This window comes from Physeter macrocephalus, chromosome 20 (assembly GCF_002837175.3).
Source record: "Physeter macrocephalus isolate SW-GA chromosome 20, ASM283717v5, whole genome shotgun sequence".
Lineage (NCBI taxonomy): Eukaryota > Metazoa > Chordata > Mammalia > Artiodactyla > Physeteridae > Physeter > Physeter macrocephalus.
The window spans coordinates 95,305,863-95,327,543 of NC_041233.1; the positions used below are offsets into that span (position 1 = coordinate 95,305,863).

The 21,681-nt window shown below is 40.2% G+C and overlaps 1 protein-coding gene and 1 pseudogene across 1 annotated transcript in view; one reads left to right on the plus strand and one right to left on the minus strand.

The window, feature by feature from the left end:
* The window catches only part of NRG1 (neuregulin 1), a 1,065,472-nt gene that overhangs the window by 394,246 nt on the left and 649,545 nt on the right, over positions 1 to 21,681 (minus strand). The window lies entirely within an intron of this gene.
* On the plus strand, positions 488 to 1,233 carry LOC102974495 (ribonuclease H1-like; annotated as a pseudogene).

Genomic DNA, 21,681 nt, shown 5'->3' on the forward strand with positions numbered 1-21,681 from the left:
TTTATATCTAGAGTATGTTATAATATGTCTCAGTGGTGGTCCCTGACTATTACTTTGGTATCCCTTCTGTTATATCACTATATCTCTCCTATATCTGTTTCCTAAAATTTGCCCCTGTTTTGCTAAGGCCAGTGACCTTGACATGCATTGTATACCCCAAGTTCACTGTGGTAAAAATACCACCTTCCCACAAGTCATGATATATGGGAGGGCAATTTACTTGTCCAGTGTCAAGGTAGCAAGACAGGTAGCTCATGGAAATGTAAAGAGGATGTTGCCTAGTGATATGAGTCATGGGCTTCCTGGCCTGGGTGGGTTGGGAGTGGGGGGCCCTCAGATGGAGAGATGGAAGCTTTAAGGCACTTCTGTAAGCTGGTCTTGCTACAGGGTGGAATTATAAGATGTAAAGTGGGTTTCTTTATCATCTTGGAAACATTTTTTAAAGACATTGAGGCAACCACAGAGGGGAGATTGCAGGCTTTTCTAAATGACTAGACCTTACTCATTTAGTAGAGTGGATCTTCACCTTTTATGGGTCAAAGGACCCTTAGAGAATCTAGTAAAAAAAAAAAAAATCCAATCTACTTTCCATAAAAAGGCACACACATTTCATACAAACCCTGATGGTTCAGAAGGGCAGAAAAATAAACGCATACAGGAATCACTAGTGAAAGCAAACAAGTGACTTTGTGAGCCCTTGGATGAAGGTGAAGGTGAAAACGCGGAGTTGTGTGCAAAGCATGCTGCCTTCAGTGAGCAAAGACACATTTTCTTATATGGGGGAATCTGTCATCATCTACAAGGACAGTTGCTGCTCCACTAATGGGCGGAGGGGGGGCTCGAGCAGGAATCGGTGTTTACTGGGGGCCAGGCCATCCTTTAAATGTAGGAATTAGACTTCCTGGGTGACAAACAAACCAAAGAGCAGAGATTCATGCAGCCTGCAAAGCCACAGAACAAGCGAAGGCTCAGAACATCAGTAAGTTGGTTCTCTACATGGACAGCATGTTTACTATCAATGGCATCACTAATTGGGTGTAAGGCTGGAAGAAGAATGGATGGAGGACAAGCACAGGGAAGGAGGTGATCAACAAAGAGGACTTCGTGGAACTGGACAGGCTTGTCCAGGGCATGGACATTCAGTGGATGCATGTTCCTGGACATTCGGGATTTATAGGCAATGAAGAAGCTGACAGATTAGCAAGACAAGGTGCAAAGCAACCTGAAGACTGACCAGGTCCTTTAATTCCTGGAAAAACTTGAGCCAGTGGCTGTTTGTCACCTTTACTTACTGGTGTGAAAAATAAAACTATAGGCTGGACCACTGCAGTCGATGGGCCAAACAAAACAAAACAAAAAAACCCATCTATGGGTTTCACAAGCCCTGCCACAACTCTTCCCAAGGGTTTCATGTTCTCTTAGTTAAGAATTCCTGGGGAAGAAGGAAGCAGTCTGTTAACTATTTTAGCATCATCAGGTAAGGAAAGAGAGAAGAAAAATTATGTGTATGTGTGAATGTGAGGATGGGAAGTCTAACCTGGGATGCATTAATCAATATAAAATGATTTTTCTAAAAATCTGAGTGAACATGTCCCAGGATCAAAAGAAAAACTTGTTTTTTACACTCCTGGAAACAGAGCTCGGGGTATGTCAATTTACTAAGAGTGGACGTGCGACCACGAAATAGGAGGAGGGAACTGAGACAGTGAGAGGTTAAACATTCTCTTTGAACGCAAACAACATTGATTCAATAAATATTTACTGAGCATCTGCTAAGGAAAAGGCACAGTGCTGAGTGGTGAGGACAGAGTGCTTATCTAGAGAGATGTGGTCACTGCCCTCAAGGAAGACACACATGATAAAAGCAAAGGGGCTCTAACAGTTATTTATTATAATACAGTGCTATATTAGTTCTATTACTATATAGCATACTAAGACACAATTTAAATAGTTATTAGTGTTTCTTATTTTTCAGATGAGGAAACAGTGGCCTAGCCAGGATTAGAATCCAAGTCTCCTTCTCAGACTTTTAATGAGCACCTACTGTGTGCCGGGCCCAGTGCTAGATGTCAGCAATCTTTCATTCTGTTAGAGAAATCCCACATCTTCATTAACTAAATGTAAACTGACGTTCATCCACCTTTCTCTCTTTCTAATCAGAAATGGGCCTTAGTTACTTATGAACTCACAAAGATAAGTCACCACCAGTCACTTAGTGGGGATAAGAAAGGAAGAATTATTTTCCAAATTTTCCCAGAAGGAATTATGAACTCAGAGAGAAAAGAGGTGTGCCAAGCTCATGATTCCAGAAAATGAAAATCTTGAATACTTTGGAGCTTTCTGGAAGGAGAGAAGGAGCACATTCAGAACGAAAGATTCAACATTCAAGTAAAAAACATATTCTGTTGCCTTCTTACAATTTATTATTCTGTCTGTTTATGGCAATGTTTATTTTCCCTGTCCTCCTCAACCATACAGCAGGATGGTATGCAGGGACCACTTAGGGTATATTTTAAAATCCTTTCAAAGTTGATCTCCCCCGAGAAAGGGAAGAGATCCAGGAGAGCTACCACCCACGCCCCTTATTTTCTCTGCTGAAATGTTTCATGCCATTTCCTCCAAACTCTGGAGGAAGAAGATTTGTTCATTCAAGTACACTCAAGCAAAAAAGGGACCCCATGAACAGATGAATGGATAAAGAAGATGTGGTATATATATACAATGGCATACTACCCGGCCATAAAAAGGAATAAAATTTTGTCATTTGCAGCAACATGGATGGACTTGGAGGGCATTATGCTAAGTGAAATAAGTCAGACAGAGAAAGACAAATACTGCATGATATCACTTATATGCGGAATCTAAAAAGTACAACAAACTAGTGAATAAAACAAAAAAGAAGCAGACTCCCAGATATAGAGAACAAACTAGTGGTCACCAGTGGGGGGAAGGAAAGGGGAGGGGCAATTTGGGGGTGGGAGAGTGGGAGGCACAAACTATGGGGTGTAAGATAGGCTCAAGGATGTACTGTACAACACGTGGAATGTAGCCAGTCTTTTGTAATAACCGTAAATGGAAAGTAATCTTTAAAAATTGTGTAAAATAAAAAAATTCCCCATTTCAGAGTTAAAAACGCAGAGAATTAGAACACTTAAACAATCACTCAAAGTCACCTAGCTACCTGTCTATTCCTTTGCTACCGCCAAACGCTGCTTATTTCACATAGAAAGAGCACTTCACTCATATAACCATCATATAACCAGGAAACCTCGGACCTCTCTTTCTCATATTTTTTAGCACCTTGTCCTACCCCTCACTTCTAGCCCTGGTTATCTAGAAATATTGTGTGAAGTTTGCAAAAGAAGTGCAAGGAGACATTAAACCATCTCATATGTATCTCACAGGAAACCTAGGACCTCTCTTTCTCATATTTTTTAGCACCTTGTCCTACCCCTCACTTCTAGCCCTGGTTATCTAGAAATATTGTGTGAAGTTTGCAAAAGAAGTGCAAGGAGACATTAAAAAAAAAAAAAAGAGGATAATTATGCATACCATGTGTGTGGTACCTGAAAGACTCCTAAGGGTGGATCAGTTCTCCTATTTATTCTTTTCTTTTCAGTCTGTACAAACAGTCTCCTATTATAAATTTGGAATGTCTGGTATCATAATCTGGAGAAAAAATTGTTTACAAAATGTAGTCGTAAGTTCAATGATTTTCCATAAAGACAGATTATTAAGGGGCAGTGAGAAATTTCCATGTCCATGTTGCCTGCCAAGATATGTCCTGTCCCTAGGGAGGCAGAGACATTAAAAGATGAAACACAGAAGTAAATCAATGGGATTCCGATCCACAACATATCTTTAAAATAGAATGCCTAAAGGTATCTTGATGGTACTTTATAAATATCATCAATATAAAAGGGAGCTAATGGGTATTTTTCAACTGGGGGAATTCAGAACAGGGAATGTCAATACCGTTTATGCTTACTTGGTTCACTCACTAACTCATATATCCTACACAGCGTTATTTAACACCTACTAAATGCACTTTGCTGGGATACAAAGATGCTTAAGATTTGGACCTTGTTCCAAACAAAAGTCTGGTGGTCTTTCTTGAACCATTATTTTTCCCTTCCCAATCCCCCCAATTTAGCCATCTTTGGAAAACAGAAGTAGTGCAACATATAACTGGATATCTTTAAAATGTGACTATTAGAATAGTTGTTTTACCTTGGAGTGCATAGTCCCATAAAAGGTATGTTATAGACAGTGGTTGTGTCTCAATCTAGTTTAACACAGAAAACTATCTCACCTAGTATATGCCCCAAATCTATACATATGCTACATGATAGCAGACAATGACATTGATATTATAGTTAGAATTTCAAAACACACTCTAAAACTTAAGTAACTGGCTGTATTTTTTTTTTAGTATAAATTGTAATTCATTATGATTTTAGAGTATATAAAATATTTTTTAAAAACAGAAAAAAAGGACTTCCCTGGTGGCACAGTGGTTAAGAATCTGCCTGCCAATGCGGGGGACACGGGTTCAAGCCCTGTCCAGGAGGATCCCACATGCCGTGGAGGAGCTAGGCCCGTGAGCCACAACTACTGAGCCTGTGCTCTAGAGCCCGTGTGCCACAACTACTGAGCCCGCATGCCACAACTACTGAAGCCCGCACGCCTAGACCCCCTGCTCCGCAACAAGAGAAGCCACCGCAATGAGAAGCCCGTGCACTGCAACGAAAAGTAGCCCCCGCTCGCCACAACTGGAGAAAGCCTGCGCACAGCAATGAAGACCCAACGCAGCAATAAATAAATAAATAAATAAGCTTTAAAAGAAAAAGAAAAAAATCGTCATAAACAATGTAGAAAAATCTGTTAATATTTTGACTGAAAAATAGATCTAAGATAGGAGGGAAATTTCACTCTAGTGGGGTGAAAAGGTAAAGGGAAATATTTGAGTTGACCCTAAAGGAAGTTCAAAAGAGTGATGGCATTGGTTTCTTCATGTCACTTTCAAATATTTCCAGGGACATCCAGATACTCACATTTGTTCATGACAAATTTTATTTTGTGGTCAAGAAAGGAGAGAGAAGATGGAAAAGACCAGAAAGTGGTGTGAGAAGAGGTTTTCCTGAAATAAACAGGAAATAGATGGAAGTGAGATGGAGAAAAACAAAACAAAACAGAAGGGGCTTAGACAGGATGTCTAGGTAGATATGAGAAGGAAATTGATTCTTGGAGCTAGGATTAACTGTGCAGTGATAATTCAAAGGGAAAAGGAAAGTAGGTGTGTGGACCACTCAAGCAACCTTCTGAAGTAATTGGCAAAAGACGGGATCACAGGATTCCAACCCAGTTACCAGGTGGCACCTTGGATGCCAAACAACTTGGAAAAGAAAGAGGAGCATATGCAAATGCAGCCCACAGCTTAGAGGTGATCTTAAATGGACAAATGTGTTATCTGTGAGAGTGCTCACAGCCTCTCTAAAAAGGCCTTCCTATATTCATGCTTGTTGAGTTTCAAGCTTGTGTTCTTTGAGAAAGCGACATTTTAAAAACAACTTTGTAGTCACGACCATTTCAGACTCATTAATTTCACCCTTCATCCTCATCACTCTCACAGCATGATATCTTGCAAATACTGTTTTGTCTAACCTTCCTCAATCTGTTTAATGCAGAATATTAAAACCATTCCTTGCATATTAAAACTCTTGGTTGCAGATCTTTGTATTTTAAAAGGACATGGAAAAGCAATAACTACACCAAACAAGAGAGGATTTCAGTTGCATAAATTTCCCATAATTTTGTTACTATACGAGGTGTCAATGAAGAGAGCTCAGGAATCTGGGCTGCCTGAATCAATTTGTTATATGAGGTGCATGTGAGTTGACAATGAACTTCTACCAATAGGTATTGAAAATTCTGGGTTCCTGGGGATCATATTCAAGACCCAGCAGGGGACTTCCCTGGTAGTCCAGTGGTTAAGAGTCCACCTTCCAATGCAGGGGATGTGGGTTCAATCCCTGGTTGGGGAACTAGGTTCCCACATACCACTGGGCAACTAAGCCCATGCACCTCAACTACTGAGCCTGCGCACCAGAACTACTGAGCCAATGCACCACAACTAGAGAGCCGGCGTGCCACAACAATGGAGCCCACGCACTCTGGAGCTTGTACCCCGCAACAAAAGATCCCGCATGCCACAACGAAGATCCCACGTGCCGCAACTAGGACCCAACACAGCCAAAAATAAAAATAAATAAATAAATATTAAAAAATACCAGCCCCTACAGGATTCCTATTCTTAATGAGTCTATCATCAAAACAGGGACCTCCAGAAAGAGAGATCAGCATATGTGAAATAACACTAACTTACAAATAGATCATTAATTTTATTGAAGGGGGAAAAAGTCTGCCACGGAGTATGGTAATTAATTTAATTAATTGGAGAACAGATTGAGCTAAATATGAATATTTTTTCCAGAGATGCTCCCTAATGTTTGCTTAAAGCAAGACATGGCTTTTGAAGAATTGTCCTATTTCCATTCAAGGACTCTAGAGAACCAGCTGTCTAGCTTTAGCTACCCATCTGCACGTGTGTGCATGCTTATGTCCACTCAAAACAGTTTTGGACAAACACATAACAAATGTCAACAGTGTTTTGTTCAGGACAATAGAATTAAAGGGAAGGAATAAAGGGTAAAATGAGGAGAGAGATTTTAGTTTTTCATGTCATATATATCCTTCCATTCTGTTTGAGTTTTCCATGTGAATATGTAAAAAAAACCCACTTAAATATAAAAACACTTATACATTGTGCTCCAGTGAAAATACAAAACATCTGGGCCTCTGTACTTGCTTGATAAAACACTGGGAGGAGGAGTCCCTTTGGGGCCCTGACTCCGCCTACCCATGTAGGAACAGTTGAGGCACTCAAACTGTCCAATCGCTTTAAGCAGTAGCCATGGCAGTCTGAATTTTCTTCATGCTTTTGGAACTTTGAAATGACAGAAATAGGATAACTATGGGGTCACCACTCACACGTGAAGAACTCAGTATCAAGTCGAAAAAGATGGAGTCCTTTGTGGATCCATTTGAATGGTTAGCTTCCAGACTATGATTAGCAGGTCTTACCATTTCCTGAGCAGCAGAATATATAATACATTAATTGTACAATAAATGTTAATGTCTACTACACTAACATCTAACAATAAACTAAGTGGCTTTTATATTTTGAATTGCCAAGTGAACTCTGCTGAGTTTTCTGCAGAGCAAAGATGTGGTTCTTTCCTAATATAATTTTGAAGTGCATGGATCTGGGATGCACTGATGTGAGGGGGGCACATAAAATACTTGCCACTTCTAAGAACTCAAATGGGTGCAGTTAAAATGCAAGTAATTCCAGGTACACAAGTGCCACCTTCCCATATTTTGAGGAGGAGCCCTGACCTATATTTTTAAGTTCCTTTAGTAATTTTGATGTGTTTCAGGGATTAGAAACTAATCTACCTTGCCTTGAAGGAATTCCTAGGCGTTACAGTGGCCTTTCTGTAAAGATCACCACCACCAGGCTGTTACCAACCTGGGGAGACTGAGCATTTTTTGAGCTACAATTTCATATAGTACAACTTTCTTCTAATGGACTCCTTTTGACCAGGATTGAATTTTAAAAATTACATTGTATAGAATCTGATGGCATGAGAAAACTGAGCTCAGAACGGTGTGACGTCTGACGTAGCATAACTGTTAAATTTTTCAACAAACAATTTCTTACATATATACAATTAGTGCCTAAACAATTTTCCTAATAAAGCAAAATCTGTACATCTTTGGTGAGCAAATCTGTCATGGGATGGTTAAAGATTTCTCATAAACGTCTCTGATTCATGATGATTAAGCATCAAGTAATAAAAACAGATTCACCACTACCACCTTCCCTTTTACTTCTGGCTGCCATGAGCTGGCAAGGTGATTGCTCTGCAAATCCGCCTGTTAGGTCTTTGAGGCTGTTTGTATGTCATGACTAAATGGACATTTAACGTTTCTAAAGTTCCTAGCAGGAAGGACCATTAGCAAAGGCATAAACAAACCAGAGTACTCTTTAAATTTCTGTTATGAAAGGTAAACATTTGCTAATCTATGTAAGACTTTATACTAGGTTTCTAAATTTGAAGATGTAAAAATATCAACTAATCCTAACCATGAACTTCACATAGAATTAGAAAATTAAATATGATATTATCTCTATAAAACATTCAGGATCACAAAGAAGGTTTAGCAAGTTGGATTAAATACATAAAATAAAAGCTGACAGGAAACTAAACCAAATACTAATTATATGCTATTCTTTGAAACATTTTCTGAGGTTTGTATTTGGAAGATTATATTTACAGACAGCCAAAACAAGCTGACCAAATAGTTTCAAAGTCCTATGTGACTGACTCTTCAGCATAAGGCAGGCTAAATGGTTAAATGAACTTTTTCCTCTTCGGAACAGATTATTTTGGCACTGTAAAACTGTCACGTCTATCCACAACTTCAAAATGAGGTCGGGGGGTGGGGGTTGGTTCCAGAAACAATTCCAGAAGACAATTTATTTTTCTTATTCTTAAAGATCTCATCACCATCAATTAGTATTCATTAATCATCCCAGCCTGCCCTGTAGAACTGAAACGCCTCCTGCCTGAATCTAAGCCCATCTACCTTTGATGTACACAGTGGTAACACCTCATTTATTCTGCATTGTTAGGGAATGAAGTGATGCATATCAGAGGATTTTCTAGAAAACAGATGCTTGTTTGTTTTTTTACAAAGAGACCTCTACTTTTATTCACCATGTTTAAGTGAAATCTTTCTAACATGTACCAAGATTCATCCGTATTCTTAAATATGTTACAGGAAACTTAACATAACATTAAGTATTAGCATAAACTTTAGCTAAAAACTTCTAAAGTTGTTGTTAGGAGACATCAGTAATTTAACAACATTATCAAGAGGCAGCTGAGAGGTGGGAGTGGAATTTTCTGGGGAGGCAATTGAGCGCTGGCATTAAGAAACTAGGCTGCAGTGGACCCGGGCTCTGCCTCTGATCAGCTGTGCAAACTTCATCAGTTATTGAAGCTTTCTGCCCAGTAGTTTCCTCATTAAAATAGTAACAACAGCACTCACTTATTGAATTGTTGGAAAGATGAAATTCTTGCAAAAGACTTAGACCAGGGCCTAGCACAACATAAACAAATCTTAGCTCTTTTGATGGTTAGTCTTGCTTTCATTTTTTACTGTTTTATAGTAAATCTGTTCTATTCTGGGAAACCAGGTACCATGTTTGCGTATAATACAGCATAAACTGAGCTTAAAGCAGGAAGTCTATGAGCTGTTTTGGCTGCTTCAAAATGGTTTTCATTTAGAACTTTTTAAAAATTGTAGTAAGAACATTTTATATGGGTTCTACCGTCGCAATAAGTTTTGAAGTGTACAATGCAGTACCGTTAACGATGGGCACAGTGTTGCAGAGCAGATCTCCAGAAGTTATTCATCTTACAGAACTGAAACTTTACAACCACTGAATAGCAGTTCCCCATTTTCACCTGCTCCCAGCCCCTGGCAACTGCCATTCTACTCTCTGCTTCTATGAGTTTGGCTACTTTAGATACTTATATAAGTGGAATCATACAGTATTTGTCCTTCTGTGACCGGCTTATTTCACTTAGCATAATGTCTTCAAGATTCATCTTGTGTTGTCACATCTAGTAGGATTTCCTTCTTTTAAAAGGCTGCGTAAAATTCCATTGTCTGTATATACCACATCTTCTTTATCCATTCATCTGTTGATGGACATTTAAGTTGCCTTCATATCTTGGCTATTGTAAATGATGCTGCAATGAATATGGGAGTACAAATATCTCTTCAAAACCCTGACTGCAGTTTTTTAGGGAAAATACTCAGAAATTGGACAGCTGAATTATATGGTAGTTCTATTGTAAATTTTTTTCCGTACTGTTTTCTGTAAAGGCAGCACTAATTTACATTCTTACCCACCCTTTACAGTCCCACCAGCAGTGGGAATTTCTCATCATTCTTGCCAAATTTTGTTTTTTGGATAATAGCCATCCTAACAGGTGTAAGGTAATATCCCGTTGTGGTTTTGATTTGTATTTCCCTGATGATTAGCCATGTTGACCATCTTTTTCATGTACCCGTTGGCCAACTGTATTTGTTCTTTGAAGAAATTTCTATTAAAGTCCCTTGCCCATTTTAAAATCTGGTTATTATTATTATTTTTTTCTTATTTGTTTTGCTATTGAGTTGTAAGAGTTCCTTTTATATTTTGGATAGTAACTCCTTATCAGGCATATGGTTTCAAATATTTTCTCTCATTCTCTTAACTTAGAGATTTTTGACTCTGCCCCAGAATGTGCAAATTTCTGGATACCTAACCCATTAAAAAACACCCACGCATGAACATGAACTCAAGTAACTTGGAGACGGACTTGGCTGAAACAACCTTTTTAAAATATTTTTTTATTAATGATATCATTAATAAAAAAGGGGAAGGATTATGACAAAACAAATGGCATTAAAAATTGCAAAGCAGAGGCTCACATAGGATACATTGCTTTCAAGCATTTTTGATATCAAATATTTTAAATTGATATACTAATTAGTCTTTTATACATTCACTCAAATAGGCCTTTACTTTCACATGGTATAAATCACTTTAGCTGGAATTACATGGGTTACTATGACTAAAATGGCACTTAAAAATAGTTTGTAATAGTTTGTTCACTAATGCAGAAATACTTCTTTATGCTTTGGAAGTCACAAGATTCCTTTAAAAATGTCCCTGCCTTTCCTTTACCTATTTTCGAACGCTGCAACATGGTTTTGTTTAAAAACTGAGATTATAGGACATCTAGCAGCCCCTGAGAAAGGACACAGACAATAAACAAATGAGATCAGCCAGCTTACTCTGCCCATGGCTGTATGGTTTGGGCAACTAGGCAGGAATTAAGGCAGCTTTAATTGAATTGCTACCCTTTTGGTTTTATCCTTGGGCCTCACAGACCACAGGATCTGTAGAACCTCAAACGTGCCTTAGCAATCTAAGAGTTTAAAGACCCTGATGGCCAAAGACTTCATTCCTATGACCTTACACACTTACGCAGAACCGGCAGATGATGTAATGTGGGTTTCACCCATGAGCTGCCTGGTGTTTCATTTTTTCCGAGTGAATAACTCCTCTCTACTCTACTGCCGAAGGATGCTAATTGTCCATGTGCCTGCTAAATGAACAGGTTTAGGAAGTACTTTGATTTCTATGAAAGTAACATATTCTAGAAATACAAAGTGCATAGAACCCTCTTAAACATGACTCATGATTGGAGATTTGTCTGGAATCCAGGTTTCTTCATGCCCTCCTGGAACAAAACACATGTATACAGATGAAGCTGAGCTTAAAACAGGAAGTCTATAGAACTTTACCCACTGGATTTTGGAGATACATGTAAAGATGTAGACACACTGAAGTAACTGATCTGAGCTGAATCTATAGCGTTTAGGTATTGTCCAGGGGTTGGCAAAGTTTTGCTGTAAAGAGCCAAACAGTTGATAAGTTACATTTTACAGGCCACATGATCTCAGCTGGAACTAGTCAACCAGGCTGTTTTACTGCAGAAGTAGCCACAGACAGGATGGAAACAAATGGTCATGGCTCTGTTCCAATAAAACTTTATTGACAAAACCAGGTATCAGGTCAGATTTGGTCCATTGCTGTAGTTTGTTGACTCCTATTAGCAAAAGATGTATAGGGTGTATGGTCTAAGAGATTGAGTTAGAATCCCAGCTCTGACATTTATTCTCAGAAAGTTTGGAAAGTTCTTAAACTTTTGGAAAGTTCTTAAACTTTTCTGAGCCTCCATTCTTTGTGATAAGGAGATAACAATACCTAGTTCAGGGGCCTGTGATGAGGATTATATGAGACAATGATTGTAAAGTGCTGAGCTTGTTGGCTGGCACATCCAGCAAACTTATATGGAACATATCAGTTCCTTTGCATAATTCCGTTCCTGCTTCCTTAAGACGTCTTCTACCAGAAGGAAGTACATCCTCGTACCAGGTTTACAGGACCCTAGCAACACCAACATCAAGTCTGGTTACCAAAGGGAGGTAGGCAGACATGGCACTCCTATAAAATAGTCATGAGAAGATGAGGCACAGAATGAGGTTGTTTTTTTTTTTCCTACAGGATTTGGCAGATACTGTACCATCCTAATACCTTTCAATTTCAGAATGGATGAATTGGGCCAGAATCGCTCCTGTCATTAAGCCTGCCTAAGCAGATGGCACAGCCCAAAACAGGACAAAATGTGTGTGTGTGTGTGTGTGTGTGTGTGTGTGTGTGTGTGTGTGTATGTGTCTGCATGTATGTGTACATGCACGTGCATTGTTTTAAATGTTGTACACTATGAAATATGACACGAATATAACATTACATGGCTAATTAATCTATGCGCACTGTGCAGCAGTGCCACATTTCTCATTTCCCGCGCCCATATATCTAGTTCTAGGAGGGAAGTCCTAGGACCACCCCCATCTCACCCTCCAGCAACCAAGGGAAAGGAGAACATCAAGTTTTCTTGAAATCATTCCTGCCTGACTTCTAAAAGCCATTGCCTCAGACCTCACCAAACACATTTGTTAGATAACATGATCCTTATTGAGATTACAATCTATTTTTTAAAAATAGAAATGGTAAATAAAAACTTTCTCATTGAGAGTATTTTTTATTCCCAAGCTTACAAACAGTATTTCTTTCAACCTCCAATGACCAGGTGAGGTTGACAGGAAGATAAACTCCAGAGTCAGGCTGCCTGGGTTGGAATCTTCCCTCTGCTACTGAACGACTGTGACCACAGGCAAATTACTAAACCTCATTTTCTTTGTCTGAGAAATTCCTATTTCATAAATTGGTTGTGAAGATTAAATTACATAATGCATGGAGCGCTCTTAGCAGGGTATCTAACATATGAACAGTCCTCATTAAGTGTGAGTTATTGTAATTGTTATCGTCCCCACTTAATAGACATAAACAACAAAGCACTAAGAGTCATGTGATTTTCTGGATGTTTGCCTGGGAAGGTCCTGCTAGGACCAGAGCTCAGACTTGGTCTTCCATACCACCACATGAGGACTGCTTTTAGATGCAGTCTATCAAATTACATGACCTTTTTAAGTCTATGCTACCATATTTAAAGTATTTCATTGATGAAGATGCTTATTCTCATTAATTTTAAACTCTAATTCAAGAAGTCAGAGAGACAAAGTGAGTGCCTGGGATGTAGGGACACAGGAGAGGAAATGATGAATTCGTTTTTATGGTTACTATTAGATTACCATTTGAATTGTCTCCATCCTTTTTCTTAACAATATGCATCCAGGATGCACATCCAACTTTCTTCCTGCTTTCAAACTTGTCAAATCCAGGTAGGCTGCTTAGGGCGGGAGCACTGGAGCACAGGCAGATAATGGCAAGAAGAAAAAAGAGGTTTCTACTCTCCTCTTTGAAACACCATGACTCCACAAAATGACAGTTAACTGGCTGCCACCTCTCAATGCCAGTCACTCAAACTGGCAGCGGATTTGACTTTTTCATCTACTTTATCAGGGATCTATTCCTTATCTTGTTTCTCCCTTCTTCAGTGGATCTGAGCCCTGAACTCCCCTGGAAGCTCCTTTGACAGGACTGAGCTCCCAAGGGCTTAAATAGAGACTTGAAGTCAGATGAAACCATTGCGGTGAGATGCTTAATACTTGAGATGCTAATAAGCTTAAATAGAAACATCCTCCGGATTACAGAATGGGCACCTTGGCATGTTTGAACTTTTCCAAGTATCATTCCACCAGGTGAAGAATAACAGCAACTATATATTTATAAAATGCCCCTGCATTTAAGGATGTGAAAACGCCCCACAAACTATCAGTCAATTTTCTCTTACTGAAAAGTCTGGGGCTCACTGAGAATGAAATTTTTCCAAGGTCTCATAAAATCAGCACTAGATTTGAGAAGTCTAAGTTGTCTGAGAAAAGAATCCAGTGCCATCCACCTGACTGCTTGATTTCCCACCATCCTTTTCGTGTCCACATAAATGTTTCAAGGCTAACTTTCCTGATGAGCATGAATGCTGAGCATTTATCAGACACATTGGATAGTTGTAGAATATTACATAATTGTATGGCATGCACCAGGTTAAGACTGTACAGCAACCCATCTCAACCAAAATAAAGAAGGTAGACTTCACCTCATGGTAACTCCTGTTAAAGGGGAGAAAACAAGCGGGAGAAATTCTAATGATGTGTTACACTTGCCCTAAAATTTCAAATGACACATTGGATGCCTTAAGGCAGACACTGAGTAATCTTTAAATTTCGGGCACTGTGTATTACAAGCTTATTAGGAACAAATTAGGTTATATATGAAAAAGTCCTAATAAAGCATAGTACTGAGAGCCAGGAGAAAAAAGCTCTAAATTTGGTCATACTAATAACTAGATCTGTGACCCCAGGTAAGCCATTTCAATCACCTTTCATAAGCCTTCTCACTCCTGAGATGATGAATAGCCTAGGTGACACCTATAGATCTTTCTAGCTCTGGCACTGTCACAAGAAAATAGACTTGGTAGCTTGCAGGAGATCAGGCTTGGCACTCAGGACTGCTATATAATAGGTGATGTGCCTTTTTGTTACCTCAGGCTTTCCTTTCTTTACTGTTTCAACTTTTCTTTCCCTCAGTAACCCTCTTTGTTTCTTCAGCCACTCAGGGTCCTACTCGCAATCAGAATTTGATTCCAAGGAAGGGACAGAACTAATCAATTACGTGTTCATATGAAGTTAAGGCCATGTGGTCCTTATTTAAAGGCATGAGAGCTCTAAGTCTGAAATCCCCCTAATTTCGTGCGGCCTCCACCTCAAACGTGGATCATAAATCCAACCACATCTCTGCGTTCAGTGACACCACTTAGCTTTGCCGCCATCATGCTTCACCTGGACGCTGCCTCAGATTCACAATTGTTCTCTCTGCTGCCTCACCTGGTCACACAGCAGCCTTAGCGCCCTACACACGGTCCATTCGATCAGCTAAGCCCCTTGCTGAAATCCCTCAAATGACTTCCCATTGTATTTAGAATAAAATCTCAACCCTACCATGGCCTACAAACGCCTGTGTAACCTGATCTCAGCCAGTCTCTTCCATCTTTTCCCTTCATTCCTTGGGTCACAAAGACTTTTTTTAAAAAATTTTTTGAACACACTGGACTCATCCCTGCCTTTGGGGCTTTTCACTTCTTATCCTCTCTGCCTAGACCCCTCCTGTCCTATAATCCTCAGGTCCACCTGAGAGGAATGTGGACACAAGCTCATTAGCGAACCCCCTGACTGCACCGGGTTATTCTTTCTCTGCCCCATCGCTGCTTTGTTGTTTCTCACTGATCAGTGCTTGAAATTATCCTATTAATTGTGTATTATCTGCACCCCCCTCACTAGAATATAAGTGTGATGACCTTGCCTCTTCTGACCATCATTCTATCTCCAGTGCACTGATAAGTGTCCAGTACAGAGCAGGCCCTCAACAAATGTTTGATGGAGGAGAAGGGTAGTAGATAACAGAAGAAGGAAAAAAGTGAAATAAAAAAGTTTTTATTCTCTAAGGCCAAAGGAAGAAAGTGCTCCAAATCAGGTGACTGATCTTAAATGAGGCTCTTGTATGGGCAAGCCATGATGTCACTTGTTTTACACTTAGTGATGGCCTCCTTTGGGTGTAGTTTCAGGTGTGGGGCTATGTGTGGTGGGTGAAGGGGGCATGCCACAGTGCCTTTGTCTTCCTGGCTTTGTACTTTCCTGTATCAGATGCTCAGGGACACGATCTGGCTACGTGTGTTTCTTTGTGAGGCCCACAGTCCTCTCAGCATGGTGACAAAACGGTACCCCTTGAGCTGTATTTCTTTCAGGTATGTGTCTGAGGGCTTCCCTGGTGGCGCAGTGGTTGAGGGTCCGCCTGCCGATGCAGGGGACACGGGTTCGTGCCCCGGTCCGGGAAGATCCCACATGCCGCGGAGCAGCTGGGCCCGTGAGCCATGGCCGCTGAGCCTGCGCGTCCGGAGCCTGTGCTCCGCAACGGGAGAGGCCACAGCAATGAGAGGCCCGCGTACCGCAAAAAACAAACAAAAAACAAACAAACAAAAAAACGGATATGTGTCTGAGAGGACGTGCTATGACCAAGGTCCAAAACAAGATAGTGACAAAACAAGTAGAGAAGTATATCTTAGTACCAATTGTACAGCAATTGCACCAGAGCTGGGACTATAAACTGGGGCTCTATCTGCCAGTCCAGCAGACATAATCTTATTTATGGAAAAAACTTATGGAGAGCCTACTTTGTGACCCACTGACTTCTTTATTCCTTTTCGCATATAATTTATTTCCCAGTCCTGGGGAGCCTTTCAGTGTGGAGGCTTTCAGAAGAGTCTCCTTGGTGGTTTTTAGGTCCTCAAACATTACGCGTATTTTATTAAATATGAATAACTTTATACTTCTGGCCTACAGAGGAAAGGCTGGCCCCAGGGTAACAGTCGATTGGTGAAGAATTCCCACTCAGAGTTTTACGGGCATTGCATGTGTGAAGACATGGCAGAATAACAGGATAACTGTTTGTACTTCTTTTTTTTTTTTCGGTACGCGGGCCTCTCACTGCTGCGGCCTCTGCCGTTGCGGAGCACAGGCTCCGGACGCGCAGGCCCAGCGACCATGGCTCACGGGCCCAGCCGCTCCGCGGCATGTGGGATCTTCCCAGACCGGGGCACGAACCCGCGTCCCCTGCCTCGGCAGGCGGACTCTCAACCACTGCGCCACCAGGGAAGCCCCCTATACTTCTTAATCACAATTGTTTTCTGGAAAGGATTTGATAAGCTCACCCACACTGGATAATAAATGAATTGTAAGATTTTGGAAAGACTTGCGTTAGCAACATGAGGAAGGCTCCATTGCCTTAAACTGTAAGAATAAAGCTGTAATGGCAGATTTTCAGGCAATAAGGAAATAGGTTTATATGTCTAGAGGCAGAGGTTTCTACACAGCATTTCTGAAAGTCTCTGCAGACTGCCTCCTATTTTTCTTAACATCTATCTTCTTATCTGGAAAATGGACATCATAACACTGAACTTTCAGGGCTGTTGTGAGACAATTACATTTAAAGTGCCCACCAAGGGGAGTGGAGCTGACACTGAGCTCCACAAAGGGCCCTGCTTGTTGGTGTTGGAAGACCGTGAGCTCAGCCCGCTGTGGGGTCTGGGAAAATAATTTCTTTGTGTTTTGCCCTTCTTTATTCATAACATTTACCATGCTTCATCATCTTTCTAGCTTAGGGCAGAGAACAGAAAACAAAAATATCAAAGTATCAAAACATCAATTTCAACAATTAGTCCGTTGGTCTGGGTACACTCCACTCTGTGAATGCCAAGCAGATATCTATTCCACTTCCTCTCCGTTTTTACATGTCTTGCTTTTATAAAACAGGGCCTTTTCAGTTACCAGATTCTAAGGAGAAATAACTGGGAAAGGCCCTAGATCTTACATGCCTAAAGGCTCTGGAATGTCGTGGCTTTTATTTTTCTGAGCCAGAGGGCATGCAAATATTTAACTGTGAATCATCTGAGCTGGGACTTCCTTATAGTAACAGTGGCAGGACTTGGAGAGCCTTTCTTTTGTCAACGTCTGGATAATCAGGGGCCTCAGAGGATATTTACTCAACTACTGATCAGAGCCCTTTGCTCCTCCTTTTCCGAGGAAGTGCCCTCTGGAAAGTCTCAGTGCTCCCAGATTATTTTTTCTAAGATGCCACTGAGTTTTTTAATATTAGAGATTACTGGGCAGTTTTCATGATTCCAATCCAGAACATTTTTATTTTTTCTATACTCATTCATTCAACAGATATATTTGAACAGCTTCTACATGCCAGACACCAAGAAGACTACTAGCGAAAAGGATGAAAGAGACAAACTCCAAACCCTAAAATTAAAAAAAAAAATAAAAAAATCACAGTCTTAGAGGTGATATAGATGAATTAAAATAGAAGACCTTACCTCAGTGCTGTGATTTAGTATAGGACAGATTCAATGGGATCAAATGAATGAATGTTACTAACTGTGCAGGAGAGTGATCAGAGAAGATTCGAGAAAGTTTTGCAGAGGAAGAAGCATTTCAGCCACGGAAAAGATGAGCAGAAATTACCAGTGGGAACTGTGCGGATAAAAAAATGTTACTCCAAGCTGAGGGATGGCAAAGACCCAGTCGTATGAAAGAACGTTTGTGTTTACAGGGCTGGCAGTAGCTTAGTGTGGGCAGAACTGATACCGAGAAGGACCCTGTGGGCTCCTGGGCACGAAAGCCTTTTTGTCCCCCCCATTTCTTGTAGGCAAGACTGCAGCCTCCATGACCTTCCCTGAGTCCCAAAGGGCAGATTCGAACAGTTGCTAATCAAGGGAGGAGCACCCAAGAAATCACCTGAGGCGAGATGAAAGGGACCAGAGAAGCTCATCAAGATTAGGAGACTGACCACCTGAGACCCTGCACACACCCTCATCTTGTCAGCGACCCCACCCTTAAACTATTGCTATACAACTCATCAAATCCTCCAGAATTGGGACACAGTTTTCGAGGCAGGAGCCCACTGTGTCCCCCTTTGTCTGGCAAAGCAATAAAGCCATCCTTTTCTACTTCACCCAAAACTCTCTCACCGAGATTCAATTCAGCACCAATGCAGAGAGGCTAAGCTTCTGGCATCAGAACATGCATTTTGTACACAGTCATAGTAGGGAAACAGGCCGGGAAAAATAGGGACCAGATCCCAAAGCTCAAGGTATCTGAGAAGTGAACTGTGTGTTGATAGAGGTGTTTTAATAGAGTTTCAAGGTAGGTGGCTTTAAGCAAACATTTTATATGCAAAACTGATTTTTCATCAGTCAAAAAAATAAGGACACTTGGTTTAACTTTGAAAATATGTATTACGTGGAATTTTTAAACTGTAAGTTCTTCTCCTACATTTAAATTATAATTCCCTTACTAAAATTATATTTATTCAGTACTCATTCAGGATCACACTCATTTCATAAATTAAGGAAAAACTAAGTTTAGTTTTTCTAAGCATCTGACTCCTATGGATAGGACTCCATTAAAAAAAATTCAATAAATATTTATTCAGGGGGGTCTCACTGTGCTCAGCACAATGTCTGAAACACATAGCAGGAGTCCAGACCCTAAACCCAAGTTAATGTCCTAGGACAGGAGCTAAATGCACTGTGGTGTCAATGTCATGTCCCTGGTGAAAAGAATGAATGAGGGCTTTGCCTAGTGACTTGGAGGGATTGTGGAGTGAGAACAGCAACACACAAAAAGTTACACTTAATATGATCCCATTTTTGAAAAACCAACAATTTCCATGAATGTAAATGAGACATAAGGCCATGAGAGAAAAAAATAAATGGATTTTTTTCACACATCGATTTTTAAGGAATCTTACCAGGACAGGCAACTCTGGGAGGAGGAGGGCAGATAAGGTGCGTGATTAAAAAAAAAAAAAAAATGATGATGATGTGGTCCCATTTAACTATCTGTGTGGGTGTGGGTGGGTCGTACATTAAACAAATGCATGAAAGGATAAAAACCAAAATTTTAATGACGATTATTTCATGCTCAGGGTAATAGGACTCTAGGTAATCTTGCCTTTCTTCAGCATATTTTAGGCATTGACTTAATTTTTACAATGGACAAGTACTATTTATATAATAGAAAAGCTATTTGTATCACGAGAGGGAGGGAGTTCACAGACCAGCTAGCAAAGGACAGAGAGGCTGTGTGGCACAGGGGCTAACTGCATATACTGTGGAGCCTGACCCCCGGGGCTTGAATCCTAGCGTGTCTTATTAGCTATGAGACCACAGGAAATGTAGTCAATTCCCTGTGCCTCAGTTTTCTGACCTATACATTGGTCAAAATACTAGTACCTACCTTCATGGAGTTTGATGAGGATCAGACAAATGATCATTTGTAAATCACTTAGATTAGTGCCTGGCACACAGGAGAAAGTAAACAGGTGTTTGTTACATGAAATAAATAATTGTAATAGAGTGTCCTAAGTGCCATGATTAAAATCTCCAAGGAAGACTAGGGGAGCACACAGAAAAGTGACTGGTTGGATCTGGGGTCTGAAGGGGGTCAGGGAACCTTCTCAAAGTAGGATAAACCTGGACGAATGGTGAGGTCATTCAACATTCTACTTGGACTTAGCCAGAGAGAGAATGGGAAAGGAGGTATCCCAGGGAGCAAAGAGGACAAAGAGATGCTCTTGTGTCTGTTTTTTGTTTGTTTGTTTTACCAACAGCGTGAAAGAGAGCAAGTTGTTCATATCTAAAGAATGGGGATCTAAATGTGTTGGCTGCCCCCATCACGGGTTGAAGAATTGCCATCCTTCTTTTTCCTCTACTGCATTTTTTTACTTCCTTCATCACCTTCCTGCCTAAGATGTTTCAGTTCCATTTGATACTGTCATCATTCGTTGAATAAGTTGATCGAAGATACTGATCAAAGGCTTGTGCACTTTGTGAAAAGCCCACAGGCCTGTGTAATTTCCTAAGTCAGATATTCAAGGTTGGGTCATCATGTTTCTGTAAGCATACATCAAGCACTAGTCCACGATGATCATCTCTTAATCATATAGTGGTTTCCCTACCACCTCTTAATCTATTTACTAACTCACTACTCACACTTCCTTCCGTTACCTCAACATTTATTCTCATTTTGGTCAAAAGATCCCTGGGGCATATGATTTTTGAATATAGATAAAAGGTAACGTTCTCTTTGTAAAGAGTTGTGTTTTCTAAATACTAAATAACAGAGGGGCAAATTATTGGCTATAAGTTGGTTGTAAGGATGGTGAGTAATGGCTAGGAAGAAGCAAGAAGAAATGAAAATTGGGAATGGTTATTAGTGAGAGAAGCTGAACAGAGAAACCTACTCAATATAGACTTTTTTAAAAAAAATAATACATTGCATTTTTATTATTAAATGAAAGAGAACTATCTGTATAACAGGGAAAAATCCACATGGATGATAGCTTACCTTTTTTTAAAATTTAATTTTATTTATTTTTTTATACAGCAGGTTCTTACTAGTTATCTATTTTATACATCTTAGTGTATACATGTCAATCCCAACTCCCAATTCATCCCACCACAACCCCCTGCCCCCCGTTTCCCCCCCATGGTGTCCATACTTTTGTTCTCTACATCTGTGTCTCTATTTCCTCCTTGCAAACAGGTTCATCTGTACGATTTTTCTAGACTCCACATGTTTGCGTTAATATATGGTATTTGTTTTTCTCTTTCTGACTTACTTCACTCTGTATGACAGTCTCTAGGTCCATCCATGTCTCTACAAATGACCCAGTTTTGTTCCTTTTTATGTCTGAGTAATATTCTATTGTATATATGTACCACACCTTCTTTATCCATTCGTCTGTCGATGGGCATTTAGGTTGCTTCCATGACCTGGCTATTGTAAATAGTGCTGCAATGAACACTGGGGTGCATGTGTCTTTTTGAATTATGGTTTTCTCTGGGTATATGC